The following is a 14,512-nucleotide window of genomic DNA, read 5'->3' as shown; positions in this document are numbered from 1 at the left end:
TATCATCAACACAAGTTCCACTCAAATTGTTAACAATTATAAAACTGTGTTGTTTGAAATCTCACAGTGTTGCAATGAGTTTCCTAAGAATAGGAACTATGTTATTTTTTTCTTTCATTTTTAAATCTCTCAGTACTTCCTATATAATAGGTACTTGGTGAATATTTGACATGTTAAAGAATGACCTTTCAGCTGGATTTTGAATCCATCTGCTAGTACTCTGATGACCAATAGTATAATAACGTTGGAAGGCAGATTAATTTGGGTTGCAAAAGAAGGGTCTGAGAGAAGTGATTCAAGGAAGCCAAAGGTAGGCAAAGCTACAAAAGGAGGCTGAGGTGATACTGTTCAATAGCTTGGAATGCCTTGCTAAGGACTTTCATTGTCTACCAAATTAGATATTAAAGAACACAGAATGGAATTCTGTTTCAGAAAGATTAATTTAGCTATGGAAACAGAATAGAAGAGAAAAAAAAGAAAGGTGTAGTGGTTATTATAATCAACCGTAGAATTAAAACAAAACAGGGTCACATGGTACTGGTAATGGAAAAGGTGGCATGTATTTTATTAATCAATTGTTACAGAGCTAGAGAAGTCAAACAGGGACTTGGAAATCCAAAACTGGGGATCCGAGAAAGTTTGGGTAGGCATAGATCTGGTAACTATCTACTCAAAGGTGTTATTATTAGATGTGGGAATAGGTGATGATAATGATGTGTGTGTGGGGTATTAGCTTTTAAAACTATCAGAACTGGAATTTAAAATTTCCTGAGATCTAGAGGGAAAGAAATGGTCAGAAAAAATGAAGGAAGCTACAGAATCTTGTTAATAGTCTTAATCACTAAATGACTTTCATATTTCTAGGATATTTAAAAATCAAATACATATTTTATTTATTGGCAAACAAAATACACATACACATTTCCTTGAGAAAGTATGTAATTTAATTTACTTTTTTTTACTTGTGTATATCTAAAATATTAGCTAAGTTGGATTTTCTACAAAAAGCTAAGATTAAAACAGGATATCATAAAGTTATAAGCAAAAGAAACCAAAGCTATAAAGTAAATGCTAACATATAAAGAATGGGGAAAAAAAATTACCCCATTATAACCCTTTCTCTTTATATTTCCACTTAAGGGAGTATATCACAATATTACAGAAAAAATCCACGTATTTATATAAAGTGGTAAATATCTGTGCTATCAGGGAGGAAATGAAAGGAAAACAAATATGCACAGCTTGAGATGGCGTAAGTGACCTATAGATTTTTGCCACTGAAAGTGATAAATATACAAATTACACCCTTATATCTAAGAGTCTATACAAAACCTAAGAGGAAAAAATAAAAATGTGCAAGACCTAACAATATGTGCCTGTTACAACCATAGAAAAACTGAGTAACAGGTACAGAACTGAAATAGAGCATAAACACTATCACCTGCTGAAAGGTAGAGTTTACATTTCAGGATTGAATTATATAGATTTGCTAATTAATAAATAGGAAAACATCCCCTGCTGTTATATTGGTCTATATGGTCTACTTTATTCTTTGATTTTTATCCCAAACTCTTCACTGGGAATTAAATAAATGAGTGTAATTTATAGATATAACTTTTTAAAAAGTTATTATGAATAATATTGCATTTGTCACACAATACTGTAATGAATTTATATGGTATTATCACATATTAGTCTATATATTAAATCAGAAAACTGTTAAGAAAAAAAATCAGCCTCACTCTCATATATTACACTGACTTAAATAAAAGAATTGACACTTTGTATCAACATGCATATTATGAAATATTAGGCTGTAAAAGCAATTTTAAAAGGTTCTCTGCTGTTCCCTCTTATAAAATAAGCTCAATTATATTCCTTTTTTTTTTGCAAAATAGTACGTTTCTAAAAGTAAATTACTGTTCCGTCATCATAAACACACAATGGCAACATTTTGATTACTTAACATTTCCCATAAAGAAGAAAAGATATTAATTCACCTTTATCACGAAAGCAAACGTCTATTTTTCTTATCACGTACTCCAAATGTGTTTGGTAAAACTGTAAGATAGGACTATTCAAAGAACTTGAAAAAATAAGCAATACTGCTCCTCCTCAATGGACCAAGTTCAAACAGCAAAACAAGAGCTCTTTACTCATATTTTACCATAAACATTGGATAAATTTACTAGTTTAATGTACCACTTAATACACAAATCAAGTTGCATTTTATAGCTCCTACTTTAAAAGATACACATACAGTTTGATCTTAGACTTCACTAGTTCCTCCTTAAAAGCAGTCTCACTTAAATTCATTTCTTTGATAATTGTTTGGGGGAAAAATATATTCACTGCATCATTTTGGAAGGGCAATGCTAGTAACTACCAAAAACAACTACCTAGAGTTATTGCGGGGAATCGAAACAAGGTCTGTTTGACTCCTCAGGTGAATCTTCTCTACTCCTGGTGAAATTTGCTCTTGTTTCATTTCTTTCTACCTTTCTGAGTTCCTACTCCTAAGTCATTTGCCTTCTTACCTTCTCAGAGGCTTGCCTTCTCCACCCTCCCCACCCCCATCCCCCATCTCATTTCCCCTCCTATATTGTCTTCTTCCTCTTTAACTTTGAATTTTAATTCTTTAACTTCCTATAGGGTGTTGATATGATTATCTGATGGTTCAGGACATGTTACCCCAAAATATGGCACCTTGACATTGAGGAAACTGCAGAAGCAGGCCATAGAAACTAGGAAGAATTCTCCTTGCCCCTTCTTCCCTGAAGTGGGTCATAAAACTTAGCTGACCTCTTAAAAATAAATCATAAGACCCTCATTCCAATAGTGGTCCTGCGCTATACCCAGAGGAGAGAAATGTCACACAGGGACACCAAGAAGAATCTAAACAAAAAGCCTTGCTATAAAGTAAATGTCCCACTCAGTTTATTACCATTAGATAATACTCCCTTTTGTCTATTTGTGTTTCTCCACAATTAGCCCTTGCTTCATCAGACTTAGGATAGAATATACATAGTTTTCTCTGTTTCTTTGGGTCTTCATTTCTAAAAGCTCTCATGTCATGTAAAACTTATGTAAAATAAATTTGTATGCTTTTCCCTTGTTAATTTGTCTTTTGTTATGAGATCTCAGGTGCAAACATTGCTAAGAGTGAGAAAACTTTTCTCCTCTACAATCTTAAGCAAATCACATTTAAATGCAAATTTCTGTTTGGTTTAATCTAATCGGTAATGATGCAGATATTCCCCAGCATATCTGCTTATAAAGTAGATATGGTTGGCCAGGCCTGGTAGCTAATGCCTGTAATCCTAGCAGGCCAAAGTGGGAAGATTACTTGAGGTCAGGAGTTCGAGACCAGCCTGAGTGAGAGTGAGTGAGACCCCCATCTCTACTAGAAACAGAAAAAAAATTAGCCTGGTGTGGTGGTGTGCTCCTGTAGTTCCAGCTACTTGGGAGGCCGAGGCAGGACGATCCCCTGACCCCAGGAGCTGGAGGTTGCTGTGAGCTAGGCTTTTGCCGCAGCACTCTAGCCCAGGCGACAGAGTGAGACTCTGCCTCAAAAAAAAAAAAAAAAAAAGATATGGGCTGATATCATAATTCTCTACTTTTTTTTTCTTTACCCAAGAAACAGAAGTTGACGGCCAAACACACAATTTTCCATGTTGTAATCAAAAGAAGCTTGGAACAATTCATTATAATCCTTACAAAGTCTATGCATAATCTTCACTGCGCTTATAGTTGACTCTCAGGGAGTGCGGCCAAATGCCATGAGCTGCAAAAGAGCAAAGGGGCTTTTCTTTTTTCTTGTTTAATTTTGTTATTCAACAAGCAAGTGGAGGACTGATCGATGTGACACTACCTTTAATCCCTAAAATAGAATTACAGCAGACATGAGAAAATAACCTTCCCTCGAAGAGGGCTTGAGGGTATACTCAGGGGAGAGATGCATTTTAGTTAATGCCAGGAAGTGAAAGGAGCCTTCAGCGGAAATACTGGCTGTATGAGGAGTTCCTTAATTATGAGGTTTCAGAAGGCATATGGAAAGCTTAGAGGCATTTTGAAATCTGAGTGTTCTCCTGCTGCGGAATTGATAGGAAAAAAGAGAATGAAGTGGCTTTGGGCCAGTACTAGTAGCACCTGAGTTTCTCCTAACACAGAGAATACATGTGCTGAGGACAGGCTGACTAGCTGCAGGGAAGACAAATCTGATGTCATTAAAGACTGTAGATGGTCCTGGGGAAATCCACTGTGCCCCTGGAAACTTGTGCAAAGGACGTGGTCTGGAAGGACATACTCCAATGAGTAGAGTATCTCATGCCACCAGTAAGCCCATGTAAGTCAGTGAAGGACTGTGGCATTTCTCCTCTCTTCTCCTGCCCCTCTTCCACACTCAGAAGAACACAGTTTAATGCATCTAACTTCTCATTTAAACCTAATAAGAAGGGATTCATGGGAGCTTAATATATGCCCGAGAGTCTGAGGACAAAGCAGAGAAAGAAAGGCCAAGACACACAGGAAGCTACAGTTCCACTATGAAAGTGAAAGGCAAAGGAAGGCTGTCTCAAGGACCAGCGAGGGTGCTGCCCTAGAAGCCCAAAGAAATTTTTTGCAGGAATGGGTGATATCCACAGCAGAGGTGCCTGGCTGGATTTCCAGGGCCATAAAGAGGAAATGGAAATGGTCATCCAGCTGGAAGAACATGCGTCATCCATTTTCACAGGAAGCACAGTCAAATATTCCCAATGGGATAGTACAAAAATCCCATGAAATTGCTTATAATGTCATGCAGCTTTCAAAAATCTGCCCAAGCCAGAGATTCATCTTTATCCATGTTCCTGTGGAAAAGCTAAGGCTGGCTTCCATCAAAACCTATCATATAAGACCTTTCCTGTCCTTACCTGTCCTCTCCGACTCCCCCTTCCTCCCACCTTACCCGTTCAGGAGCCAGAGGCGGTCTAGCAAACAAGTCAAGTGGAAGCACTGAGTGGGGAAATTGAGAAGACACCCCTTAAGCACCTGCTTTGCGTGTCAAACCTGCCACCTACAGTACTAAAAAGAGGGGAAAGTTTTGAAAAGAAATTTACTTTAAATGAAGTTCAGAAATCTTACTGCCATATGGAAATGTACATTGAGTTTCAATAATTGAATTATTTTTAGGACTAAAAGTGATATTTGTGGGACAAAGGCGGGGCTATATGGGCAGAGAAGGCATATGGTATGTTGAGAATAAAGTGGTTTTATGATTGGCCTTGAAACCCTCCTTAATGTGCTTATTTACAATCTAGTTGGTTATTTTAGTACACTGAAATGTTGAACCACAGCCTTCCAGATACATACGCTATTTTAGAAATCCTGTCCAGATTACAACCCACAGCCTTCAAGCTGGTGGATAGGTAAAAGCCTGATTTTTTTGTTTTCAAAGCTATCTAGATTGAGAAGACTTTTTAAAGTAACTTTGCATATGGGGCGGGGTGGGACGGGGTTGTGGTGCAGACAGCTAAATGCTAACAGATACCATTGTTAGTCAACCAAACCTATCTCAGACATTTCTTTTGTTCAGGTAAAACTGACTATGAAAATATTCATTTTACTCTTAAGGCCCAAATTTTATTTCATAGTTTATGCTTAATTTAAACCAATCTCATTCAGTGAGAGACAAGTGACACACTTAGATCATATTCATATGTAAATAACAGTGTCTACATTTCTACATTTTATCCTAACCCTAACAGGCTAAAAAAATCACTAGGTTCTGCATCATTAAATATTTGAGCCATTTTGGGTCAAAGTCACAAACGTGATAGTGTATGTCCCCCAAACAAAACAACAAAATACAATTGAATGAAACATTATATACTGTTTACTATGCTTTGGTTGAATTTTCATTCTACAACTTCACAATTTTACCAGTTTTCCCAAACTATTTCTTTTATGTGTCTTCAGGGCTCTATTCAGAGAACTCTCTCAGTTCAGTAAATTTAACATTTTTTTTTCCCTCGGTTCAGCACCAGATTCAAAAGAATATTGCCTGAAAATTCCATTATTTGCTCCAGTTTCTGCTAGTGACCTTAGCTTTATCTGTTGTCTCAGCAGTATAAAGTTATTCTAACCACAAATAGAAGGAATCATAGATCAAAATTCTGTCCTTCTAAAGCCAGCATTACTACAGTTTCTGCATGTGTTTTTGGCAGTAAGTGACTATCACAATAACATCTAAAAGCTTGGCTTTCTGGTGAGCTCAGTTAACATAAGTATCTGATACTTTGGGGCTTTGAAATGTTCAGAATCAAATGTAGGCAGGGAAGAGCCAGCGTTTTATGTTTGACATGCTGGTATTTACTGAGGCTCATGAAAGGCTTTCTACACCGAGGAGAAAACTAGTTAGTTTGCCTTTTTGCTCTGATTGGGAGTTTGAATTCAATTGGGAAGCTGTTACTGACTTAGAGAAGTTATCTTTATAGATCAATTTTCAATATTTCCTGCCAATTCACTGATAAATTAGAATTAAGACATGGCAACCATTAATGAGTAAACTGATGTGAACAGAAGATCTAAATGAATTTTTATCAGTTTTTAAAAATAAGGACTTTTATTCATTAACTGAATTTCCCAAGGCTAAGCTACATGGTACAGTCCGTTCCTATAACAATGTGGTATACACTACTTTCCACTTAAATATGTTCAAGTTATTTTCAAGATTTTCATGACAATCGGATGACTAGTCATATACAATATACTCTATAAATGTTTGTCTTGTTAAGACTTTTTTCCTTTTACTCTCTTGCAAAACTAGACATTAGGAATAATCAATGCTGACTAAACCTTCATAAGGAGAATTGCAGTATAGAATTTCATTCCAAACACCTGATTGAGCATAATTAAAGTATCCTTTAAAAAGTCTGTTTTGTTCTGAAACCATGCCAGACAAAAATTGACGTTTATGAAGCAATGCTTGTATGATTCCAGTCACTTCAAACTGTGCCCTCATTCTGGCAGTGAGTTTTGTGCCTTTTGTTGCCAATAATAAATTATTGCCTTGAAGTTACAAAATACCTAAATTCCTCCCACAACTAATACACTTGTGAGACGTCTTTCTGTTAAATCATGTTTTACTTTTTAAAAATTTTATTTATTTACTTATTTTGGAGACAGGGTCTCATTCTCGCTCTGTTGCCCAGGCTAGAGTGCGGCGATGCGATCACAGCTCACTACAGCCTCAAACTCCTGGGCTCAAACCATCCTTCGGTCTCAGCCTCCCAAGTACGTAGAGCTACAGGCGCCCATCACCACGCCTGGCTAATTTTTTAATTTTTTGTAGAGGCAGCATCTTGATATGTTGCCCAGGCTGGTCTTGAATTCCTGGCCTCAAGTGATCCCAAAGCGCTAGGATTACTGGTGTAAGCCACTGTGCCCAGCCTATGTTTTAAAAGAAGGTTATTTCATGTGTGCATATGTGTGTGTGTGTTTGTGTGTATGCTGCTACCAAGATAAACGTCTACTTTATCACACTTTCCTAAAAAACGTACAATGGAGTTAGTAAGAATGAATGCTGTGCAGATACAACGTGCAGAGGCATGTTTCCTTGTCAATAATGGATCCATCTACGTTAGTGAGTTCAGGGGATCGTGCACATCATAGATTGTCAGAATGGAAAGGATCTTACTGGTTCCACTGGCACTTCTCAGAGAGAAGCCACACACCACTGAAGTGGTGAAACGGGACTGTCAACCCTTGTTTCTGAAAGCCCAGTCCTGTGTCTTTCACCTGTATCAGTTCCCCAACCTACTACATCAGAATCACTTTGGTGATAGGACCTAGAGAGCTGAGTGTAGTCTTCTGTAAAATTAGCCCCTTCTGCTCCCCACTGTAAAACAAAACCTGAAACATTTTGTTTGGATGCACTCCCAAAGTAAGAACTACTGACCTTGCAGTAGCATTGAGTAGTGCTTCTCAAAATAGCAAACATCGGAATCACCTGGAGAACTGGCTTCAAGAGATTCCCGAGGCACCTCTCGATTGTTCTCAATTCAGCAGTCTGGGATAGAGCCCATAAATTTGTAGTTCTAACAAGCTCCCAGAGGAGGCCAATGCTGCGGAGCTAGGGATCACTGTCTAAATTGCAATGCTACAGAGAACAAGGCCACCATCAGGTGTAGAGACTTGGAGGAGAGGCGTTCTAATTCCCAAGGATGGTGGAGGCGGCAGCAGTCGTACACATCACATCACACCAAGAAACATGTGTGAAGGGAGAACGCTAGGTCTTCCAGACCCATCCTATCACTGGCCCACCTCCTTCTCTTCTAAACTACATTTGACAATGCCAACAAACTACTCTAGGTAAAAGTGGGTCAGGCCACTTAACACATTCCAATGCCTGTGCTTTGACTGATCTAGACTCCGGTCGTGGTTACAGCTCTGCCCCATAGTTGCCATCTGTGATGCAAAATGTACCTTGAGCAAAAGTATCTTCCTCCGAATGTTCCTTTGAATATGACATTACCAGGCTGGGCGTGGTGGCTCACACCTGTAATCCTAGCCCTCTGGGAGGCCGAGTCGGGTGGATCGCTCGAGGTCAGGAGTTCAAGACCAGCTTGAGCAAGAGCAAGACCCTCATCTCTACTAAAAATAGAAAGACATTATCTGGCCAACTAAAAATATATATACAGAAAAAATTAGCCGGGCATGGTGGCGCATGCCTATAGTCCCAGCTACTCGGGAGGCTGAGGTAGGAGGATTGTTTGAGCCCAGGAGTTTGAGGTTGCTGTGAGCTAGGCTGATGCCACGGCACTTACTCTAGCCTGGGCAATAGAGCGAGACTCTGTCTCAAAAAAAAAAAAATGAATATGACATTACTATACAGAGGCCAATGTGTTCTGGTTTTCCTGAGACTTTCCTAGTTTTAAAATGGAGACACTTATGTCATGGTAACCCCCGAAGTCCTGGGGAATCCAAGAAGTTTGGTCACTCTCTACCTTACCATTTTCTTATCAAAAAGGAGAGTCTAATTCCCCTCCCCTAGAAGTGGCCATCCTTAGTGATTGCCTTGTATTGTTAAAATGTTGCCAAAGTGATTCTACCTGACTCTCAGGGCTAATTCAGAAAAGGCTGTATGGCTTCTACTGTTTCCTTGGAATATTTGCTGTCCAGAAGCTTTAGTTTGGGATACTCCCTTTCAGAATGTAGAAGCCATGCTGAGAGAAGTCAATCCCAAATGGAAAAGCCGTGGGGACTCCCGGTTCCAAAATGGTGCCGTAAAAGCAAGCTGGCTTCAATCCCCACCACAGAAAACCAAAACCAAATATACAGAGCAGAGATTTTCACCAGCAACAATCCAGAACTCCAATGTAAGCATGAGACAGTTCCCAGAGCCACAAAGAAGTAAAAAAACTCCAAGCACATAGTAAGAGAATCAGCCTTCGGCATCTGTGATGCCCCTCCCCACCACTGCCCAGAACCAAGCACACAGAAATTGCCCCCCTAACTCAAGGTCACACAGGAAAAAGTTAAATTAAGCTGGTCAACCAAGTGGAAAAGCTACATGTAGATATTCCAGTTCTCAGCTCTAGGTAGGGATGGCCTTCTAGTAACCAAGCCCCAGTAGTAGACATACATGTGAAGGAGCTTCCAGATGATTCCACCCCACTAACTCACCTCCAGTCTCCACGTCTTCTCAGCTGAGGCCACAGACGTGGTGGAGCAAAAACACACCAACCCCACTATGTCTTGGATGAATTACTGACCCCAGAATTCATGAGCAGAAAAAAATGATAGTTTATGCTACTAAATTTGGGGTAATTATGCACTAGCATAATCACAACCCCATCTAATCCAAAAGGTATCATCTTTGTCTCTATTGAGTCTTGGCTCCATCAAGATTATTGCTCAAGCATGCTGCTTCTGGGTTGAATTTAATCTCCCACCCTGTTGATTCCTTCATTTAATGCAACCCTCTAGTCTTTCAGAATTATTTTCTAAACAATCATTTATGAGCACTAACGAATCATCAGGCATTAGCCTAAATCAATACCTATATTATTTCATTTAATCTTCACAACAACCTGTGAAACTATTGTCCCCATTTCCAAGATGCCCAAGTTCACATCTTGTAAGCCCTGGACTCAAATTAAAAATCATAACCTGATTCCAAAGTTCTTGCTTTTAATCATCATGCTATAGTTTCTTGCACTCAAATTTCAGTGGTTCTTTCCTGGTCACGCTGAAGCTGGATTTCTTAATTAGAACTATGCTTTATTTTTAAAACACGAGGACACAACTGCCCTGCTACACCCACCCTATTTCAAAATTGTCTTTAGGCACAAAGCAGCATCCTACATCCTCACTATACTTGGAAATAGATTTTAATATTTTGTGTGTATAAATACTTTTCAGTTTGACACAAAATGATGAGTGACTTAACATAGTCATATTTTTTGGCAGCATGGCTTAGGAAAGAAAGCAAAGACTTAAGGATTACACCGGACATGGTTCATAGCCCGGCTCTGTCCCTTTCTATTGCTGGTTAAGTTACTTTACACTTGCTGGGACTCGGTTTTCTTATTTGTAATAAAAGGATGATAATAATAATCGCAATCTCATAATATCATGATGATCATTAAATGAGAAGGTATAAAGTACTCAGAAAAGTAATTACCACATGACAGGCACTCTCGAGACAGCTATTAATAACATTAAGAAGCTCTGAGAGATGACTGCATTGGGATGGGGCATTTCAGTGACAACTCTCAGGCATAGTACCCAGGGGAAGGACCGCAGATGGAGTAGAGTGGATGAGATTTGTATGATGCCAGCAGCAACAAAGGGGCCCAGATATTGGCATCAGCACACTGTATTTGATGCCAACATCACGAAAGTCTTCTGCTCCACCCAGATTCAGAGAGATCAAAGGATTAGTTGGCAGCTGCTGTTACCCAATCTCTGCTTGTGGATAAATTTGTTCATTTTCCAATCAGCAATGCAAACAATTCCACATTTCTTTCCAATTCAGATAATTTTCATTTTGGACAATGCTAATGAGTAAACCGGCTTAAGTTTACCTCCATATTGTTAAGGAAAAAGACTTTCAAAAAAGGGGGTAGGGGAGAAATGGGACTGTTCTTCAGGTGGGTTGTTCTAAGCAGGCTGCAGAGAGAGGAGAAAACAACATACATACCTGCACAGCCGCATAACACACTATTTCTCAGCTTCGAGCTGTATGTTAGAAAGCACCAGGGCAGCTTTTAACAATGCCCAGGGGGCCCGGCCCAATTCTACTGGATCAAGACTCTCCACAAGTGTTTCTGAAGTACGCTCTGTAGCAGCAGCTTTGTTCCAAAACAATGAACATAGATATATATCTTTATGTCCGTTTTTTCATGTGAGTATAAGGATTTCTATTTTGAAAAATATCTATTAGCTTTTGATAAAGTTTTATTTTATTAACCTAAAAGCATTTAAAACCATACTTCTCTAACTCAGGCATCGGAAAAAGACAATTGTCATTTATTTCTTTAACATGAGTAATCAGGCAATGACTTGCTTGGTTTCACTGATGATAACTGGCTCTGTTTAGTGGTTTCCCTTTCAGTAAGAATAATGCCACTTTAACACTAATACTGCAGAAAGAGATGATCACAGATCCGCATTCGCAGTTATTTCCCAGCATTTAATCAAAACTAGGGGATGGACACGTTTGAAGCTCTGGCTTGTGGGGGTGGGGCGGGGCAAGGGCAATATACATAACCTAAACTTTTGTACCCCCACAATATGCTGAAATAAGAATAAATAAATAAATAAATAAATATAAAAACTAAGTTAGAAATACATTCTAATAGTGTTTTAGGATTTAGTGACACTTGAATTTCTTCTACTTATTATAGAACTGCATGAGGCTACTACTGTTTCTGTGTCTTTGCTTTTTGACAACTTAGAAACTGCAAACAGAAAAACGGTATTGAGGAAATGTGAGGTTAGGTTCACTAAAACCTACCTAATGATTAGGAGTTATATTAATGTGTTTTTAACTAATCACTTTTCAACATCAAGGAATTAGGAAAAATAAAAACATTTAACACCATGATGACTAAAGTATACTAAAATTAAATTTAGTCACTAATCTGTCATATTACCATTATTGATACTTTTCTTATTACTTGATCTGCAAATTATTTCAAAGACTCTTAAGTATTTCACTTAGTGTCCTTTCTGCTTATCAAATTAATATGTCACAAAAACAAAACAACCCACAACTTCAGGTGTTAAACCGAACAGCTCTAAATAAGGGTATTTAAAAATTTTGCTAACCATTCATCCCTTAAACAGGCTTTTTAAATGCCAGCTCTGCTCCAGGTGGTACACTCAGCACTGAAATATACACAAAAGAATTAGATGAGCCCAGAAGTGCCCACAGTATCTCATATATACACATATTTCATACAGTTAATATATGTATAAATAATAATATGGGCTTATTCATTACAATTCGGGATTTGTTCTACCTCCCAAATCTCTTTGATTGACTGCTATCTTTGAAATTCTGGTGGTCCACTAGCCATGCTCTTTCTTCCATCAATCCAAAGGGGTGACTATAGCCAGAGCCACCACTTTAGTCATCTATGTAAATAACAAAACCACTCCTAGCTCTAGGCTGGACATCTTTCTAGATCAAGGGTCAGCAAATTAAGGACCTTGGGCCAAATCCAACCCACTCTATGGTTTTGTTCAGCCCACAAGTGTGCAATGCTTTTTTTTCATTTTGCAATAGTTAGAAAAACGAAACAAAAGAATACTCCATGATGTGAAAATATGACACTCAAATTTTAGTGTTCATAAAGTTTTATCGGAACACAGCTGTGCTCATTTGTCTACATATCGTGTATGACTGCTTCCAAAGTACAACCACGGAACCGAGCAATATTAGACACCTTATGTAGCCTGCAAAGACTAAAATGTTGACTAGCTGGTGCTTTATAGAAGTTTGCTAAGTCCTGTTCTAAGATCATTTTATTTATCTCCATTGTTGTCCTGCTACCTCTGTGTCTCAGAGGTATCTCAAACTGAATATGCTAAAACTCTTTGCTCACAAACCAACTTCTGTTCTTTCATCAATTAAAGTTATTTGTGACTTCTTTTTACTCTTACCACATATCAATGGTCAACTTCCAAATGATTCTGTCCCATCAAAGTTTCTCACATTTGTCCTTGTCCCTATCATTATTAAACCTTAATGTAGACCTCTCACATGGACTATTAAAGCAGTTGTCCAATACTTTTCTCAGCTGTCTACAATCGTAGATCCCTCCAGAGCTTTTCTCAACTTTCTTCCCCATCACTCTAAGGGCTGTTGTAACACTACTCTTAGATGTATTGCTTCTTCACAGTGGAGAAAATTAGCATTGGACGGTTGACAGGAAGTCGAAAGCCCCCTAGGCATTCTGACAGGCAAGTCAACCTCATTTTTAATTTTTAATCTCTTCCTTTTGTTTGGATAAACAGCTGTTAGAATGATCTGATTATCTTATTCCCTTTTGTAAAACTCTAGCCTGGTTTATAAAGCCCCCTATAACCTGGAGTATGTCTGTATTTCCAGATTTTACTCGTATAGAACCTTTTCTCCTATAGATTCTTTACTCCCAGCATGATTAAGAAATTCTCAGATGCTAGCCACTCCCTGAACTTCACAGGCTGCTTCATGCCTCTGATGATTCCTTTGGTTTTCCAACTCTTTTGTCATGGTGTTTAAGCTCTGGAATCATCTGTTCTGCAAAGCCTTTCTCTACAGTTCCCTTTCCTCTGAGATTAATGACTCCTTTTTCAATGTTCTCAATGAACCTTGACAAAAAGTTTACTCAACTGTTCTTAATTATCTGCCCATTGCCCTCTACTGTAACATCCTGGAAATTAGGGACTAGGTTTCTATCTCCAGAGTCTAGCAATTGGTAGCCATTCAATGAATATTGACTGAAAAGAAGAAAGAAATTACATCTATCACCTTTCAGGTAGGTCCCTATTAGGCAAGTATTGTCTTTTTTTTTTTTTTTCCTTTGATTATACCTCATAACCCTCATTTAAATGGTTTAAACTGAATTATTAAAGTCCTCATGCAGGTTGGTTGTACATTTTAACGTAATAAAATGCTGATATCAAAAAGAACGTAATTAAATCTGTCCTATTTTCAATAGTCCCAATTAATTTTTAAAAAGTAATCTTTATCAATTATTCTTTATCAATATATCAATATGTTTCGTCTACAGTCAATTCACTCACTGAAGAATGAGTTTTAAGTCAGAATTCTTATCTGCGGAAAAGCAAGCAAATATATACTTTTTGCTCTCCAGAGTTTTTTCTGAATTTGACTCTTGGAAATATTCTTCAATACAAAAACTAAGTCGATTCCATGAACGTGAGATGTTGGTCTCCTAATTTTATTTCTTTTTCTTCTTAGTTAACTTTTTATTTTATAATTAGAACAATAGCTCCTAGTGTATTACCCAAGAGTTGCAGA

The 14,512-nt window shown here is 38.1% G+C and overlaps 1 protein-coding gene across 3 annotated transcripts in view; it reads right to left on the bottom strand.

Moving 5' to 3' along the window:
- ADGRL3 (adhesion G protein-coupled receptor L3) overlaps positions 1 to 14,512 on the bottom strand; it is a 352,909-nt gene that overhangs the window by 158,247 nt on the left and 180,150 nt on the right. The gene's annotated exons all lie outside the window — the stretch shown is intronic.

Source organism: Lemur catta, chromosome 19 (genome assembly GCF_020740605.2).
Source record: "Lemur catta isolate mLemCat1 chromosome 19, mLemCat1.pri, whole genome shotgun sequence".
In the NCBI taxonomy this organism is placed as follows: Eukaryota; Metazoa; Chordata; class Mammalia; order Primates; family Lemuridae; genus Lemur; species Lemur catta.
The sequence above is the reverse complement of the archived record's forward strand: the minus strand, read 5'-3'. Positions and strand labels throughout refer to the sequence as shown.